This window comes from Poecilia formosa, unplaced genomic scaffold (genome assembly GCF_000485575.1).
Source record: "Poecilia formosa unplaced genomic scaffold, Poecilia_formosa-5.1.2 Scaffold47, whole genome shotgun sequence".
In the NCBI taxonomy this organism is placed as follows: Eukaryota; Metazoa; Chordata; class Actinopteri; order Cyprinodontiformes; family Poeciliidae; genus Poecilia; species Poecilia formosa.
Genome location: NW_006799986.1, coordinates 765,364 through 783,505, shown reverse-complemented (window position 1 = coordinate 783,505; position 18,142 = coordinate 765,364). Strand labels below are relative to the sequence as shown.

Sequence of the window (18,142 nt, the reverse complement as noted above, 5' to 3'; positions counted from 1 at the left end):
TAACGTCAATGCGCCCTCTGGTGGACTCATCATTCTCCAATATTTATTATAATTTTACATCTTTATGGCTTAAATATTATGTTGCTGTTTTGTTTAGCCTCCTGTCAGCAATAACCCATGTAATGAATGGCGGCGGCTCATTGGTTGTAATTCCTGCATCATCAGGCTGCTGGATCAGGAATTTGTCCCTGTCGCTCCGGGGCTCCTCAGGCCTGCAGGTCCTCCGATAACAGCAGCAGAAATTGGTCGTTTCTTTTCAGACAGTCCATTAAAATTACACAAATGAGGTTTTAAATCATTCCCCTGTGCAATCTGTTATCTGAAGGGCAGAGCGTTTCCTTGTCACAGCGAGTGGAAAAGCATAATCAGAAGTTATATTTTGGAATGTTAGAGCATTCAGATCATTTTAGATATTTTTCCTGTAACTTTGTCAATTTATAAAGTCTGAAATGAGCCTCAGACCTCCAGCTTGTTCTCTTTTGTGCACAGTAACGAGGGTAATAACATCTCCAGCACACAAGCTCTTCAGCTCAGTAATGGAGATTTGATTTACTCAGATCTGCCCTCTGGGTCCGTGTTGCCTGAGGCCAGCGCTACAATGGCTTCTCATCTCTCTTTTCATTTTTTTCTGCCTTATTTTCCAGAGCTGCACAATTCTTTCATCTCAACAAGAAAAAGAAAAGCACAGGTTCTTTTCCCCCCTCAAAATTACAATTAAAGTATGCAGTGGGTTATTAAGAAGGAAAGCGAGCTCGCTTGGCTAATATGGCAACCTTAACCCAGATCTGGGCTAAAACGTCACTCTGAGAAAATGTGAGCAGAGATGGAGAACAGACTTTCATCTCTCACTGAGATTTCTCCCATGTTTCACAGAGAAACTGTAGGAACTGAATTTTAAAGTGCCTTTAAAATGACTAAAACTCCACAGCATTACAATATTTATGCAACATCTGCAGCAGGAACAGAAAGCAGCATAACTTTCCTCTCCTGTTTGAAGCTTCCAGTCCCTCAAAACAATGTATTCACTGTATAAACCCTGTATTTTTATAACTGCATGGACTATTTTCAGACATATTTCAGGTTATTGTTTGTTTACAATTACAGTCCAACAGCAGAACGGGAGAGCTGAATCTGAGGCGACTGACTGCATGAAAACACCTTTTATAGCACTTCTGCTTCTTTCCACATGCTAATTGTTTTATATATTCAACTAGTGATGGCACAACTTGAACAGGGATTACAATCTATTAATCAGATTTTAATTGAAAACTATATACGCAACATTTTCAATTCAGAAAACATTTTTGTTGCTAAATTATTGAATAAAATGAGAATTCAGCTCAACAACAAAGATAATATAGTTTGTGCGTCAGATTTACAGACGGACCAGAAACACAATACGAAGGTTAAAAAAAAAGTGGTAAATTGTGTTAAAAATTTTAACATTTCTGGATTTAAAGGTTCAACACCACAAGTTATTGTTTGCTTACAGCTAAATGCGCTCGCACCAGTTTCAACGCCACAGAAGTGCAGTTTCTGAGTTTGTTTTCAAAGTTTGACCAAAGTAACTTGTTAGTCATACAAAAAACCAGAAGTGAAAGCAGCTGGGAGTGGCAGTGATTTACCCTCATGAGGCTTTGCATCACCAATGAACTGGTTTATGAAATTATGGATCTGAGAAGCCTGGCGGCTGGATGAAGCTTTACGATGTTGTTTATCCTGATGGTGGCGCTCACCAGGTCTCTTCTGTCACGTCTCCCAAGTACTCCATTATGGTGCTGCCACTGCGTTGTAACTCTCCGTTCCCCAGTGATTCATGAGAGGCCATTTTCCATGCCGAGTGAAGCTATTAAGATGTTGCCACCAGGCCTGGCATGTAGGCTGCACCTGTCTGCTCCTCTATAAGGAGAATAACATTTCCTTCTCTGGGTTTATTAACTCTGATCAGCAGCTTTACAACGCAGACAGACTAGCCAACACGTCCAGCAACGACAGCGCTTTTAATTCAAAGTAGAAACAAGAAGGCAAGTTATGATAATCACACAAAGAAGGAACTGACTTCCCAAACTGTTTCCTGGTATTACATCAATCCAGCAGATGCTGCAGAATCTTAAATATCCTGCAGATAGAAGCTGATATAAAGGAAATAATGAGTATTTTCAATGCATTTTAATGGATTTCCTTTATTTATACATGATAATTAAGAAAGATGCACTTTTCCAGAGAATACTGCATGTAGAAACGTTTCAACCCAGCAGTGAAGCCTGCTAATTTACCAGAACCCAGTAGAAGTGTCTGATATCAGCCAAGCTCACATTTCATTTTCACATTCTCCTCCTGAAAACAGACAGAGCATCATTTCCTTATCATCTCTGCTTGCTGAGCAGCGCGAAGACAGAAACGCTTTTCCACCTTCAGTCAATAACTGCTCTGCTGATGGATAAGTGGGCCAGTCCTAATGTAGAACTTCATCTCTTCAATTACAAACAGGGGAATTCATCTCGCTGATGATAACGTATATTTTAACAGAACGCTGCGTTGTGCATTGAGAATTGGATTCCTCTTAAAAAGCAGAGACAGCAGCACGAAGCACAGAGCGTCACAGGAAACGGTCAACGTGGCGCCACGAAACAGCTGGACACCGAATCCCTCTGTGTAATATCCACACATACAGGCTGCTGGGGGCAACCTGCCAGGCACTAATGAAACCTACAAAATACCAGGAAAAAAGCCTGAATTTAAAAGAAAAGTCTGAATTCTGACAAAAGTCAAATTTTGAGAAAAAAAATGTCAGAATTCTGGTAAAAATTTCTGAAAAACAGAATTCCAAAAAGAAGTAAGAATTTAGGAAAAAGTGAAAATTCTGAGGGAAAAAAATCAGATTTGATCAGATAATTTGAGTTTTAAACTTTGACATTTTCTTAAAGAATTAAATGCGGCTCAAGTTTTTTACAGTGTACATGTGCAGCTTAATGTTCGGTTGACGCGACTCATCGTGGAAATGTTATTCATGTCTAATGTGAGAATGAAAAGGAAAACAACGGCTGCAGTTAACGTCGCAAAAAACTGGGCAACATTTAAAACATTGTTCAACTTTTTCTTTGACAATTTGGCAAAATACAGAAACCCAATAAATTACAATATTATGGAGAGTCCATTTATTTCAGGAACTTCATCACAACTCATTATAAAAACTTATATTTCTGTTAATTATAATGTTTTCCACTTACAGCTAATGAAAAGTTGACATTTACATAATAAATTAATACAGAAATGTAGTTTAATGAAAAATCTGTTTAGCAGCTGCTTCACGGCCGTCAGGATGGTTATTGTAACTTAGTGAATTTGACAGTATTTATGTTTGTCAGTTGTGGTGCAGAAAGTCGTCAGATTTACGGCAGGGAAGTGGAGCCCAGCAGGAGCGCTGCGGTGGAGTCGGAGGTGATCCATCTTGGTATTTTTAGCTGTCGTGAACTTGTTAAGGCGGCCATATTGGAACACGTCTTTAACTGAAACCTGGAGGCTCATAATTTATCTGCGGTGTCATCAGAACGGTCCCTGGAGTCGCCCGGCCTATAAATACGGAGACGGCACCCGAGGTGAGCCTCCTCTGACGCCCGCACTTTTTCACCTCAAACTTTGAGGCGCAGAAGGTCATTAGAAGGAAACTGTCAACCTGCCAGCTTTCATAAAACAGCTTTTTAATCCCTCTGTGTAATATCCACACACACAGGCTGCTGGGGGCAAAAACAAAATATTCCATTGATTGCTTTGAAGGAGACTTGTCAATCTGCCGTAATGGTCACATTCAGTGACTTTCCTTTGTGTTCTTTGAGTCTTTGAAGGATTTCCAATATTAAATATTATCGTTTTAATTGAAATAGCAAATTAAATGACCTCCTAGTTGATTAGTAAACAATTAAAAATGCATCAAAATGCCCATCATGGGTTATTTAAATATGTGTGATTCTTATTGTGGGTACATGTTGTTAAGAATATTAAACATTTGGGCACATCTGTATCTGTTTCCTTTGCACTTAAAACTGTTTTACGTTTGTCAAAACTCTTCCTGAAACGTATAGTAGGTTCTTTATCCAGAATGAAAGCAACCAAAGGTTTAAAAAATATGTAATGTGGTTAAAACATTGCTAAAACAATGAATTTTGAAGCAATGGTTTATAAACACATCATAATGCTTGTTTTCTAACTTCCTGTAAGGGTTAGCTGTGCTGCTCAGTCTGTTCTCTAGAATTTATTTATTTATTTTTCAGATTATCTGCCTGACACCATCACTAGTGACAGTTTCAACAAATGTGTAAAAATAAATATTTTATAAAAGTTGAAAAATGAGCCCATTAAATATATTTTTCTACTATTTATATATTTTTTTATTAATAATTAGTTGAATTTTGAAGCAGCATTCAGTTTCTATGCACCACAAATTTGGAACAAACTTCCAGAAAACTGTAAAACAGCTGAAACACTGAGAGCCTTTAAATCTCAACTTAAAACCCACCTGGTTGGAGTTGCTTATGGCTAAATTGCGGGTTTTGATGTCTTTGATGTTTTTAATGTTTTTATCTTTACTTTTCATCTAGTTATTAACTTCTTTTTATTTCTCTTTCACACTGTCTATGTAAAGCCCCCCGGAAAACGTCCCAGTTCAACGAATCTATATCTAGGGGTGTGAGAATCCTTGTTAAATGACTTTTAACTAAAGTCCTTCGGGGTTTAGAGTCCCAGTTGACGGCGTTTCAACTAAAATCCTAGAGGTTGGAGTCCTTGTCAAATGGTGTTTTTGACTAAAGTCCCAGAGGGTTAGAGTCCCAGTTAAACGATATTTAACTGAAGTCCTAAAAGGGGTTTTAATGTTTTTATCTTTTTAAATCTTTTTCAAAATGTCTTTCTCTTTCTCACTGTTTATTCAATTCAATGTCACATGCTGTTTTTATTTTAATTATGTAAAGCACTTTGAAATGCCTTGCTGCTGAAATGTGCTATGCAAGTAAAATTTGATTTGATTGATTGATTGATTTCAATGAAATGACTCCCCATAATCAATGTAAATAAATAATATTATAGCAACCCTAAACACAAATTAAATGTAATATTAAAAACACAAAAGATGAATCACTTTTTAAAAAACTAAATCTTTGTGTGCAGGGCTGAGGCCCCCGTGTTCTCAGACCGTAGCTTCGCCCCTGCTGTTGAGCTTTCCAGATGATTTTCAGTGAAAAGCTCCTGCGGTTTCTGCGCAGGCATCATACCGGCTTTATGTTTTCTTTTCAGGCGGCCATTGTGTTGAATGAGCGGCTCTGATGTGGCCCCCGCCCCCCTGATTGTTTCCGGGCGTCTTCCTCCCCCCGTCCCTCCTCTTCCTCGCATTATTCCCGTTTGGAGCGGAGAGCTGACGTCAGTGAACTTCCAGCAGCTGTGGAGGCGAGCTGAGGAAGAGGAGGAGATGAGAGCGCTGGATGTGGAGCTTTCTGGGTTTCTCCGGACCTCCGCGGGTTTCTCTGTGAGTACAGGTGGTTTGATTTTATTTTATTATTATTTTTTAATCCGAACCCGGTCCGGTTCTGACGCTTTCTGGTCGGGTTTGGAGTTCGTGGCCGAACCTAACGGGAAACTTTTGTTGCTCAAGTCGCTGCAAAGTGCAGCTCGGAGTGGCTCCGCTGAAATGTCGAGTCTTGGCTCGGTTTCGGTCCAGAAATCTTTTATTTTTTCCGTTTGAAATGTGCGGATCTGCTTCCTCTGCTGCGCAGAATGCGCTCTCAGGTGGCGCTGAATGCCGCTGTTTGTTTTTGGCGCAGAATGTTTGGATATTTCTCAAAGTGCCACGCTGGGTTTGTCAGTCAGTTGCAGGTTGTTGCTGTAAATCCCAGCATGTGGAACATGAAGTCGACTTTATTCGAATCATAATCGGCTTAGATGGAGAGAAATGGGACGCATTCCTTCATGTGCAGCTCGTCGGAACCGCTGGAGCGGGTTCGGAAATGTTTCAGGGACTTCTGCTTTTTGTTTTGCGCCTGAACCATTGGATCCGGTTGTGCAATGAGTTCGGTTCGGGTTGATTTTAAACTCTGATTTCTCTGGTAAATGATTATAAAGTCTATCTGAACTTCTTGCCGGGCTGTCGCAGGTTTTTAGGGGAAAATAGACGCAGTGGGAATGAAGGTTTAGCAGGTTTTCCGCATTGTTGCCTGGAAAAATTGCCGCAAAATACAAATGCAATTACATTTAAATATCCTAAATATCTGCAGGTTCAAACTGCAAATAAACAGCATCACTGATACTTCCTGACAGGCACATGCATGCCTTTCTGCTTTCTTTATGCCTCAGACTGTATGCATGTGGTGATGCAACAGCATGAAAACTGAACATTATGATTATTCTGATTGTTTTATTAAAATGTGTTAAATATGCAGTAATTTGTACAGTAGGCTGCAGACAGGTGTGTCAATTCATTTTCCTGTTGGTGTCAAGCTACTTATTATTATTATTAATATACTTGTTCATTTTAATTAATAATTTCACAGATTTTAACATGATTAATTGCATTTTTAGTTCCGGTGAAAACCTTTGTTTTCACTCGTTTCTGGTACGACAGTAAATCTGACGCGCAAGCGGCATCCGCTAAGCTAACTACATCTCAGTCCAATGCTCCTAAGAGCGGTATTAATGGCATCATGGAGGAGCATTGTTGTGATGCTGAACGCAGGAGCTTCTTAAAGAGACAGATACCCGATTTCAAGACATTAAATTGTAGTCAGATTTCATTTAAGTCATTTTTTTAATCAACTGAAGGTTGATTAAAACCTTCAGTTGATTTCTAGGCATTTTGCTATAAAATGCCTAGAAAATGCATAAGAATATTTAATGAAGTATATTTATTAAAGCATAGAAATACATTCTCGTCTTTGTCCATTTTAGGTAATATAACAGGGGCGACTGTGGCTCTGTGGGTAGAGTAGTCATCTTGTGATCAGAAGGTTGTAGGTTCAATTCCAGCTTGATCCTGCCTCATGTCACCCAACCCCAAACTGCCTACCGATCTGCATATGTGAGTGCAAATGGGTGAATGTGACTCTAGTGTAAAGTGCTATATAAGTTCAGTCCATTTACCATATTTATTTTACATTTAAATGTGTGATTTAACTAAAGCACAAAAAATTACATTTACTTCTTTGTATTTAACTTTTTTAAAGACTCTTTAGATGTTTAAGTATTGCCAATAATGTTGTTGAATAATAAAATACAGTGATATTTTCAAACTTCCTGTCACCTTTTAACATTTTGGAGGTAAAATCACGCTGAACCATTGAAATCAGCTCTGATGCATTCAGGATTCAGAGCTTCATATTTGTGCTTCACGCTTTTATTTTGAAATGGGCAGTTATTGCATCCTTTATAATTTCTGGTATAATTTCAACCTGCCAATGGGACTAGAGATGGATATTAGCCACATGGCTAACGTCTCATGTATTTACATTCATTAACACGTATTGTCCCATTTTTAAAAATAAACCTGAACATGAAATTAGAATTGAGATACTGGATATTAATAAACTGACGATGTTTGCAAAGCCAAAAAAGCTAAAGTTTGCTCCAAACCTCAACCAGGACAACATGTTAGCCACGAAGTGGACACTCTCTGCTGCCACCTAGTGGTCGGAGTTTAAATTTAAATTGTTTTTAAATGTATATGCTTCCTATATTCTGTATTCAGATCAACAATCTACGTAATTTAGATGTCAAAAAACAGATTATGTAATTTTAAAATGTTTTAAGCGAATTCAGATCATAAGGGCTTAAAAGCAGAATGAAACATGAAGCTAAAATAGGTTGTAATCTGCATTTATTCATGTTTGCACCCAGTAAAACAACAGAAATGGGCAGAAAGAGGTGTCTGAATGCCTGGGTGTCGGAGCTGGAAGGAGATAACGCAGGCGGTCCTGTGATTTCGCCTGACGAGGTTCTGATTGGACCAGGTTTGAGCCAAAGAAGCAGCAGGAAAGTTTTCAGTGGAAATGATTTATTCTGCGTTTTGGACGACCTGCAGAGAAATCCCTGACAGACAAAGTGGTTTGAAGGTGCAGCTGATTCCCTGCTGTGCTCAACCAGACAGAAGCTTCCGGATCAAAGGATTGTTTAAACCTCTAATGTTTTCGTTTTACTGTTTAATGATCCAACATCTCTCTGCTGGATCTAAAGACCACGAATATTTGGTCCAACAATCAAACCGTCCCACAGCAGCTCGTTAAAGTCGCATAATTTACTTTGTAGAAATTATTATTAATGACAATTAGATATTCAAAGTAGAAAATTTAAATTTTAAAAGCATTATTACTGTCATTTTTAATTTAGTTTTTAATTTCAATAAAAACAATTGTAAACACATCAACAGTTTAAGTCAATATAAATATTTATTATTCTGAAACAATACACTAGAATAATCAATTATATAATCTAAAAACTAGTTACATTTTTAAAAATTATTAAAATATGTTGAATATGTATTCATATTTATAATTTAGTTTTTTTTTAGTTTTGAAAATATTTATTTTCTGATATAACAAAATGTTGATTGTATTAAGAATATAGTTTAAAAACGCATCTATAATAATTTTATACATAATTTAGAATAATTTTATGGTGAATTAATTATTCTATTACATATTTTAAATTCATAAAAGGAATTATCATTTATTAATTAAATAGAAATATTGGGTCGGGACTTTAAGTAATCATATCTTTTTGCTATATTTACAATATTTAGTGGAAGCTAATGCTAAGGAATTTATAGATGCAGAAAATAAATAAAAATATGTTTGGAAAAATTATTTTAAGTATGCTAAACATTTTCAAAGTTAGCAAAACCGCTAAAGCAGAAAGCTAAAGTTAGCTCTTCTGTTAGCGCGTTAGCCACTAGCTCCGGAGCAGCTAGCTCCAATCTGATGGTTGAATAACAGATTAAAACTATAAATATATTTGCTGTTGAGCTCATATGTTTCTTTATTAATTGATTTATCAGAAGAATGAAAATGTTGTGTTTACACACAATGAAATTAATTTGATTTAAACATTTTTAATAAATTCCCTCCACACGCCAAGTGCATGTAAATGTGTGCATCGATAAACTGATGACATGAACTGAATGCTCATCATTTGTAGCAGTTTTTGCTGCAGACTCGGCTCTGCCTGCTGTTTGGGATTCGGTTCCTCTGAGTTTATTGTCCGTCCTGCGTGACGTCCAGCCGCCGCCTGAAGGAGGCCTGTGTTCGGTTAGCAGACTCCTTAATTAGTGCCGGTTCTGGTTTCTGTCCTCTCATCTCGCGTCTTTGTCTCACTTTCTCTTTGCTTTTGATGAGCCCCGTATTGTTTTCTTTAACTGGAGCCTCTCTCTCCGCTGCTAATGGAGCTTCTTTGTTCTCCAAATGAGAGAATATTAAGACCTACAAAGAGACTAAATAAATAAATAAGAGCAGCTTCAGCCCCGTCAGTAATGAAGGTTTATATTTAGTGCTTTGATGTCTGAATACAATGCCAGAGAGAGAAAGTGCTGCAGCCTCGTACGGATATCCTGGAACAGAAACAGGCCCACAGCATCACAGATCCTCCACCGCAGCAATCAGATAAACGTCCTTTTGTTTCGTATCAAATCCTTCTGGAGTGCGAGTCGCTGAAAAGCTGACCAAAGCTCCACATGTTGATGTTTGTGACGGTAGGACAGAAATCCTCCCATGCTTCCAAAATTATGAATTAATAGGAGCTTCAACAACATTTAGTTTCTGTTTGGGATCCATGAAGTAAATTTGAATGTAGTTTTTTGACCTTTGCTGTCCTCCGTACTTTAAAAGTTTGAGTTCCAGTTGAACTCTGCGATTGTGACTGAAGTCCACAAATCCCCGGTCAGGCTGGTCGCTATAAATAATTTTGTTGGATGAAAACCCAAGAACACGTTCTCAAATATCAATAAACTAATTAAACGCTGGAACTGGAAGATAAATATCCAAAATAAACAAATGGTGACATTTAATTTGAAGGATCAGACTGACCAACATGAAGGCGTCTTCATGACTGTTTTCATGAAGCGTCATTCGGTAAATAATGACGCTTTTAATGTAACGTTACTAAAGTGTCATCAGTTGTAAATGTTTATGAAGACGCCTTCATGCTCACGTCAGTCTTCTGTAAACCCCTTCACACAAAGCGCTACCAAATAAAAAACCAAAACAGACAGAAAGGATCATCAGGCCTCCGTTAGCGGACTGGCCCTTCAAAATAAAACTAACCTGAAACCTGGGGATAGTGATGACCTCTGACCTGAATATTCAGAGTCACATAAAGTCAGTTGCAAAGTCGGCCTTCCATCACCTGCAGAACATCTCCAGGATCAGAGGACTGACGTCCCAGCGAGATGAAACTCTGAGAATAAACTTTAAAATACGGTTTTAGTTTATAAATGACTAACCGGTTTAAACATTAAAGGTCTGCTGCTGCTGCTTCGACCTGCCAGAGCTTCACAGTAACTGGATTCAGTTACTTGAGTAATTTTACTCTGAAGTTTCTACTCGAGTAAAATTTCTGGGTTTTCTACCCACTGAGTGAAACAGACTCACACCTGCAGTTTCTGTTAAAGTTTCTGAAGTTTTTTATTCAAAGAAACTGATTTGAAAACATTTTCTTTTGCCTGACTTGTTATTTTTTTGTACATTATATAAATTATTGTCATTTTGGTCTTTACAACAGCAACATTTCCACCTAACTTTATATTTTGATCCGTCTGATGATGTCATTTTTAATTATTAAATGATTATAATTTGACCAGTTACTTTTTAATTTAACATGAGGATAATTTTTGGGTTCTGTGCAGACCTGTCAGCTCTTCTGGTTCCAGAACCAGAACCAAACATGGAGACGCAGCATTCAGCTTCTATGCACCACAAATCTAGAACAAACTTCCAGAAAACGGTAAAACAGCTGAAACACTGAGCTCCTTCAAGCCCAAATGTTCAGATTTGGTTCATAATAACTTGAACATTGACCAACATATTTGGTGATAAACCGAAATGTTTGTTGCTGTTTTCACAGTTTGTTGTCTTTTCATCATGTGGAGCAGTTTGATTTGCCTTTTTGCTGACATGTTTGTTTTACCAGTAATCTTTTTGTTCGTTAACTCATTAATTGGGTGAGGTTTGGTCTGCGACCTGAGCAGGAAGGAGGTGCAGCTCCGGTTGGATGACATCATCGTTTAATTAACGAGCGTTCGAACACGTCGCACGGTCCAGTTTTGGCGGCGCGTTGTGATTCAGAGGAAGATCTTCATGGTGCGGTTATCAGAGAATTGATGTGCAGGTAACGTAAAGTCGCTGATGCAGCAGAAACAGACGACCTCTGCAGCAGGACGAGGAAGAGTCTAAATGAGTAAAATCTACGTTTTGAAGCTAAAAGTTGAAAATGCTTTAACCTGTAAAAAAACACGGCTGCTCCTTCTGTCTGCACAGAAAGTTTAATGAGCTGAAGGTAAATAACTCTCCCTAATTAGCGATCGGAAGCAGGAGTTGGTCCTAATGAAAACTCTCAGCGTGATGGATGGACCTCCAAGCTGGACGGCGCGTCTGCTTCCTGTTCCTGTCTGAGCTGATCAGGGTTTCTGCAGCGCTGCGACGCGTTTCAGAGTTAAACGAACAGAGTGGCTCCTCTCTGCTTTCTGCTAGCAGGCGACTCTCTGAAAGGTCAGCTGCAGAGAAAACAGGATCCTTGACTTTGCTGCATGAGGAACTGAAGCCTTTGCATTTATAGAGCATTTATAAAACTGAAGAGGAAAAGAGAGAGATGTTTGTAAAGGCTTTGTGAACCTCAGACGTTAAAAAGACTGATAAACGGTTTGTTGAGTACAGTTAAAATCAGAATAGAAACCTGCTGGGGTCAGTATTTTTGTTTCACCTTTTGCTTTTCATGATTCAAACAAATTTCTGTAATTACAGAATTTCTTGTAATGTGGTTCTAGATGAAACTAAGCTTCTAAAAACAAGTAAGTGCATAGCAGAAACTAAAGCTAAAGCACTTTAGCACTTTAGCTGTAGCTATGGTAACCTTACATTACAAACATTTGCTAATGCTGAAGCGCCATAGCGCTTTACCAACATGGTATGTCAGTGTGATACCAACATTGTATTTATTGCAAGCTAATGCTAAAATGCTATAGCAATATTTTATTTAGCGGAAGCTAATCCTAAAGCCCTACACCAGCATTGTATTTATTGCAAGCTAATGCTAAAGCCTGTATTGAATAGAGGCTAATGCTAAAACAACATACCAACATAGTGTAATAAAACAAGCTGTTGTGTAAACAGTCTTCACTCCTTTCAAAATAAGAGCATAAAAATAAACATCTAACCAAATCAAACTTTATTCAATTCAAAGTTTACAAAACATTGAAGTAAATAAGAATTTATCTAGAAAAATTCGTAGCTAGGTATGCTAAGTGATTTCAGAGTTAGCTAAGCTAATTTTTGGTTTAGCGCTTTATCGTTTTTGCTAATTAAGATCTTTTCTAGGAGTCGGTTAAATCTATTATTGAGGTATGTGTGGTAAAATAAATACAATCATAATTGTTCTTGTGCATTTATGATAAATGTTAGAATCATTTATTTAGCATCAGCAGTGTGTTTTTAGGGCAGCTGGAGAAAATCAAACTGAGGAAATATAAACTGGTTTTAAAACACGTTAGAAACTCTGAATAAACCTCCAGGTTTTGGTAACAGTCCGGTCATCTCTCCTGCCATCCATCCTCCCTGTTCCTCTCTGACACCAAGCAGCTGAAAGTGTTTGAGACGAGGAGCGGCTCCAAACGGGCCGCAGCAGAACCCTCCAGGCGGAGAGGGCAGCAGGGTGTTTGAGCAGCAAAATGGATGCATTTCAATCTACTTGGGAGAAATTTATCAGCGCTCTCAGGTAGATTGAGGCTGAAGTTCAGCCTCGACGATCGCCATGACAACTGAGCAAACTCAATCTGCGGCTGAAGGTCAGCAGCAGCGATGGAGATGAATCTTTTTCCCAGGTTTTCTCATGATGTTTGACCCGGAAAAAACAGTTAAAATAATGATACAAATAATGTCTTTAACATAGCCTGGAGAATTAATAAAATGTACTTTTTTGCGGCACTTTTACCCAGTAACAGGTCTTCACTCTGATTGGCTAAACCTTCAGCAGTAACGTTGGTCAGAAAATGAGAAATTAAATGAAAATTTAAGAGAGAAAATGAGATCAGATTCTGATTCTTCTTTAATATCTATAAAAAACTGAATACATTTTAATAGTTTTTGGATTATTTTAAAAATGAGGTCTCAACAGTAAAATAAAACTTTGAATGAAGTGTGTTTTTTTATTTTTACTTTTAAACTTAACACCCAGTTTCAGCTGCTGGATGTAAGATCTCAGAGTGTTACAGCATCCAGTGTGGATTTTCTGGTTTTATTCATAGAAGATGCAGGTTAGGAACATGAAATATTTGGACTCGGTGCTGCTTCACACACTATCGGCTGCTTGCTGTTAGTTTCTGCAGTAACAAGACAGTTTCCACTGTGCCCATTAATGCATATTAAGGTTTTATTTGGTGTTTTGAATTATAAAATTATACAGTTATTGGTGTGTTTAGAAGGAGTCTCAAGTATTTTCAGATTTTAGTTCCCGTACCAAACATGGAATTTTTTGATTCCATTGTGGAAGAAAACTGCAACATTTGCTCCATTTTCTGTCGAACCAACCAAACCCTTTGAGTAACCTGTTCCCCTCCTGGCCTGTGGGGGCGCTGTACCAAGAACCACTGATGTTGTTTCATGTCATTTAAAGGAGACGCAGGTCTTCTTCACAGGTGAACTTCCTTCAAACAAAAATGGAGGCATTAGATTTTAGCGGTTATTTGTCTTTGGTTAAAGACCACAAGCCATTTCTGCCGCTAGCGCTAAGCTAACACATTTGTTTAGTTGTATTTACCCAGAATGCCCTGTGCTGTAGTCCACTTCCTGTTTCTGGTCTGCTTGGCGTTCACATGCATCTGAACCGCACCAGAGTTCACTTCAACCAAACTGAGGTTTGTAGGCGGACCAGAGTTACATGTTTTTTGTCGACTTCACCCTTCCCAACCGAACCGGACTTTCCAGAACCACGGACTGGAGTTAAATTGAACCGGACTAAACAGGACTGGAGGGAATAAACCCTTAATATGTTGAATGTAGAAAATGGAAAATATTCCTCAATCTGAGCGGCGTAAATGTTGTTCTCCTGGTTATCTTAAAACTGTCCTTGTATCATTTTTAAACCTTCATCTCTGCTTTTCCTTTTATTAAAGTCCAGTTCAAAGCAGGATACTCTCTAAAGGTTTGGAGTGAGTGAATCTCTTTGAACCCAGAAATGTGTTCTGTATTCAGAACCGTCTGTCAGCCGTTGACATTTAAAGCTCGGTGTGCGAGGTCGACGAGCTAACAGCGATTACGACCAAACACTTCCTCTGATCAGAACCAAATAACGACGCCTGATGTGTTCCTGTTTTATCTCTGGTTTTAACCCTTTCAAGATCTTCCTCCTCCTGAATGTCACAAAGACATCTCCTCACGGTTAAGGTTGTCCGTTTTGATTAATTGATGTCTCTGCAAGGCAATTTCCTGATGAATTGGAGTCTGTCGCTGTGAGAGATAAGCTAATGGGATGAGAAACGGTTAGCACTACACCTATCAAGTTTTAATCACAGCTGCAGCCATAAATAGAGCGAGCGCACATCTGGGCTGAATGATAAATCAGCTGGAAGCCTGTTTTATTCGCCACTGTTTGCTTGGAACCAACTGGAAGTGGGTTCATGTTTTCTCTGATCCTCCCTTCGGTCTGTTTGGGGTCACGACCTCGCCGCTGATGCAGTCTGCGTTCAGCAGCCGGCGGCAGCATCTCCACTCAAACACGAGCCTCTCCTCCATCTCTAATAAGAGCCAGACACTTAGAAATTAAATTACAGCCGAGGGAAAAGACTGAAACCAAATGAGCTACTGGGGTTTAGCCGGGTTAAGTAATAGAAAACAATATCCTGCAACAACTGAAACGCAGCGGCATGAAAAAGTGTTTGCCCCCCTCCTGATATCCTATTCTTTTGCATCTTTGTTACACTTTAGTGTTTCAGAACAGTAAATATTAGTTAAGACAACACAAGTAACACAACATGCTCCAGATATTAGAAGACCTCCAAAGAAATTCAGGAACAAATCAAAGCCATTTCTAAATCTCTGGCACTCCAGTGAACCGCAGGAGCTGCTTTTCCATTCAACATACAATTGCACAATTTGACACTTTGAAAATAAATGTGCTTAATGGAAACACTTCAGTTTAAAAGAAACACGTGTTTGATAAAAACGTTTGGCATTGGATGAGGTTGGTTTTTGGTTTATGTAGCAAAATTGCAACAGAACATTTTTCATCCCCATCAGACGAGTCGCATGATCAACAACAGGATGTACTACTGGCGTAAACCACAAAGAAGAAGACAGGAAGTAGTTGGAGGATGATGCCATTTCTTATTTAATGGAAACATCGCAATTTTGAAATAATTTTTTGATAGTAGAATATTCACAAAATTCAATAAGTGATTAAGTTTGTTCATGTGCCATCATCCTTCATGGTCCTCTTCGGCATTTCTACCAGTAGAAACATCCTGTTGTTGATCATGTGACTCGTTTGATGGGGGAAAAGTGTTTCGATTGCAGATTTACAAAATAAACCAATTAAAAACGCCGCCTCCTAGTGCCAAATCTTTTATCAAAAACATGAGTTTGTTTTTTCTCCAAAATTGTCATTGCATGAAGTGAATTGATTTTTGTAATTTTCACAATTTTCTGGTTAAAATTATAGCTAATTCTGTTTGGAATCATTGGATTTTTGTGAATTTTGGTTCAAATTGAGTAATTTTAGAACCTGGAGTATTTACTTTCTACTCCTTCTGCCTTTGAGTTGGCAGAAACTTTAATCTAAAATAATTCTGATGGACGTTAAATTATGACCAGGATGTAGAAACGCTGCAGCATGAAGACAGTGAAGCATTAGCCAGAAGCAAAATGGCTCCCTGTGTATTGTTTCACAACAGGAGTTTACTGCTGATGCTCTGGTTCTGGTCGGGTTCTGCATCCAGAACAAAGACTTTCCTGTTTAACTTCAGGAAGGCTGCTGACTCTGCTCACCGTTCACAGATTTAATGAGAGCAGCTCTGAAGCTTCGGCCGTGTTTCTGTTCACTCCTTCATCTGAAAACATGATTCCTGTCTCCTCTGCTCAGTTCTCTGCAGCAGTACTCTGAGCAAACAGCAGGGGGCGCTACAAGTGTCAAGATTTTGCTGTGGAAATGAGCTTTAATTCAGAACCTTAATTCAGTTTTTCTCCAAAAGAATCAATAAACTTTTCTTTTTCATTTTAGTTCATGTGACAGAATTTAGTTTTCATTGGTGAACAAAACCATCATTTGTTTAATAAGAGCAGCTCTGACGTTTGGAGAAATTGTCCAAACTAATATTTTTGACTTCTGATCATCACAATTGTAAATAACTTTGTGGCTGGTTGAATTTCAGTGATTTGTTTTTTATTAGTATTTATTTTTAATAAACCTTTAATTATGGAATTCTGGTTTAATATTTGTAGATTTTTTTTTGCGTTTTTTTATTTTCTTATTTCTTTTTTATTTATTTAAAATGAGTTGAATAATAATAACAATAATGACATTTCAATGTCGTTTTGTGAAGTCTGTGCAATGATGAGTGAAATCAGTTTGTTTTTGTCGCAGCAGCTTTGCAGCGTGTGAAAGTCTGAATGCTTCCTGGTCAGAAGATGAAGAGGAGCACATCTGGGTGATGAAGAGCCTGGTTGATGGGCATAAAACTCATTTAAAGGGAACATTAGACGGATGCGTTTCTGTTTTATTCATGACATTCTGCGTACATTTAACATCAGCAGCGTTGAAAAACCCGTCCTGTCCATTAATTTCCCCCCGAGCCGCTGAGAACGGCTCGGCGCTTTACGGCTCTTTTATTCCTTGATGAGCGCCGTTAATTTCTCAGCAGGGAACGTTTCCTTTGTCCAACATGGCCGCACCGGGAAGCAAACTGGCAGCACTTCTGTGGGTTTCTGGGTGTTTCTCAGACGATGGTTTCTTCTCTCGCTCCAATTTTCAGGCTGCATTATCTCCGACTCGCAGGCAGAGCTGCAGAGTAAACACCTCGTTTTATTATTTCCTTCTTTTGCTATCAGTCAGAAAGCCTCCCCCATAAAGATCACTCACATTAAACTAATTGGATTTATTTGGTCTCATTACATTCATTCTGTTTGGGTTTGAAGCGGGTTTTTGTTTCTGATGCGTCGGTTTGGACCACAGTGTCGGTTTATTGGCTCAGATCCTGAAATCTGAAGGTTTTCCTTAAGAAGCATGATATTTATTAACCCTTAAGGCTCCGAATCAGATCAAGGTTGGGAAAATGTTTCTTCAGATGTTTTACAGCAGGATGGTCCACCAGACGAAATGCAGCTTTTGGGTCATTTTTAGCCCCTGGACTGATTTATTAAAATCCACTCTGCCATGTTTGACGGCTCTCTGAACCCGAAGCTGTCGGTTATTTTCTGTCATGAAGTCGTAATATGCTGTTAAAGTCACACTAAGAACAGTGGTTATTTTGCGAGAATAATGTAAATTACGAGAATAAATCAATAATAACATGAGAATAAGTTGTAATTTTATCAGAAATGCTTCACAATGTTGTGTTAAAATGAGGAAAGTTGAGCATCTTATTTGTATCAAATTTCTGCTTCAGTACAAATAAGGAAATTCTTCATTTTTTACACATCAGCATCAAATGATCAGCAGGTTGGATCAGTTTCTCTCTCGAGTATCGGCTGATCTCCTAACATGAAGGACATGAAACGACTTATTGGTTCTCCACTGATCTTAGTGTCAGGTGGGATCAGACCAGGTGGGATCAGGTGATATCAGGCCAGGTGAGATCAGGCCAGGTGAGATCAGGCCAGGTGGGATCGGGTGTGAGCAGGCCAGGTGGGATCAGGCCAGATGGGATCAGGATCAGGCCAGGTGGGATCAGGCCAGATGGGATCAG

General features: G+C 38.6%; 1 protein-coding gene across 6 annotated transcripts in view; it reads left to right on the top strand.

The window, feature by feature from the left end:
- The first annotated feature begins 5,314 nt into the window (after positions 1-5,314).
- gulp1a (GULP PTB domain containing engulfment adaptor 1a) overlaps positions 5,315-18,142 on the top strand; it is a 57,643-nt gene continuing 44,815 nt past the window's right edge. For 2 of the 6 annotated variants that reach the window (XM_007552258.2, XM_016671610.1), the window contains exon 1: positions 5,318-5,518. The gene's annotated coding sequence lies outside the window, so the exon portion shown is untranslated. Of the gene's footprint in view, positions 5,529-18,142 lie in introns of all 6 variants that reach the window. The other 4 variants (XM_007552260.2, XM_016671609.1, XM_007552262.2 and 1 more) reach the window with 4 other exon arrangements.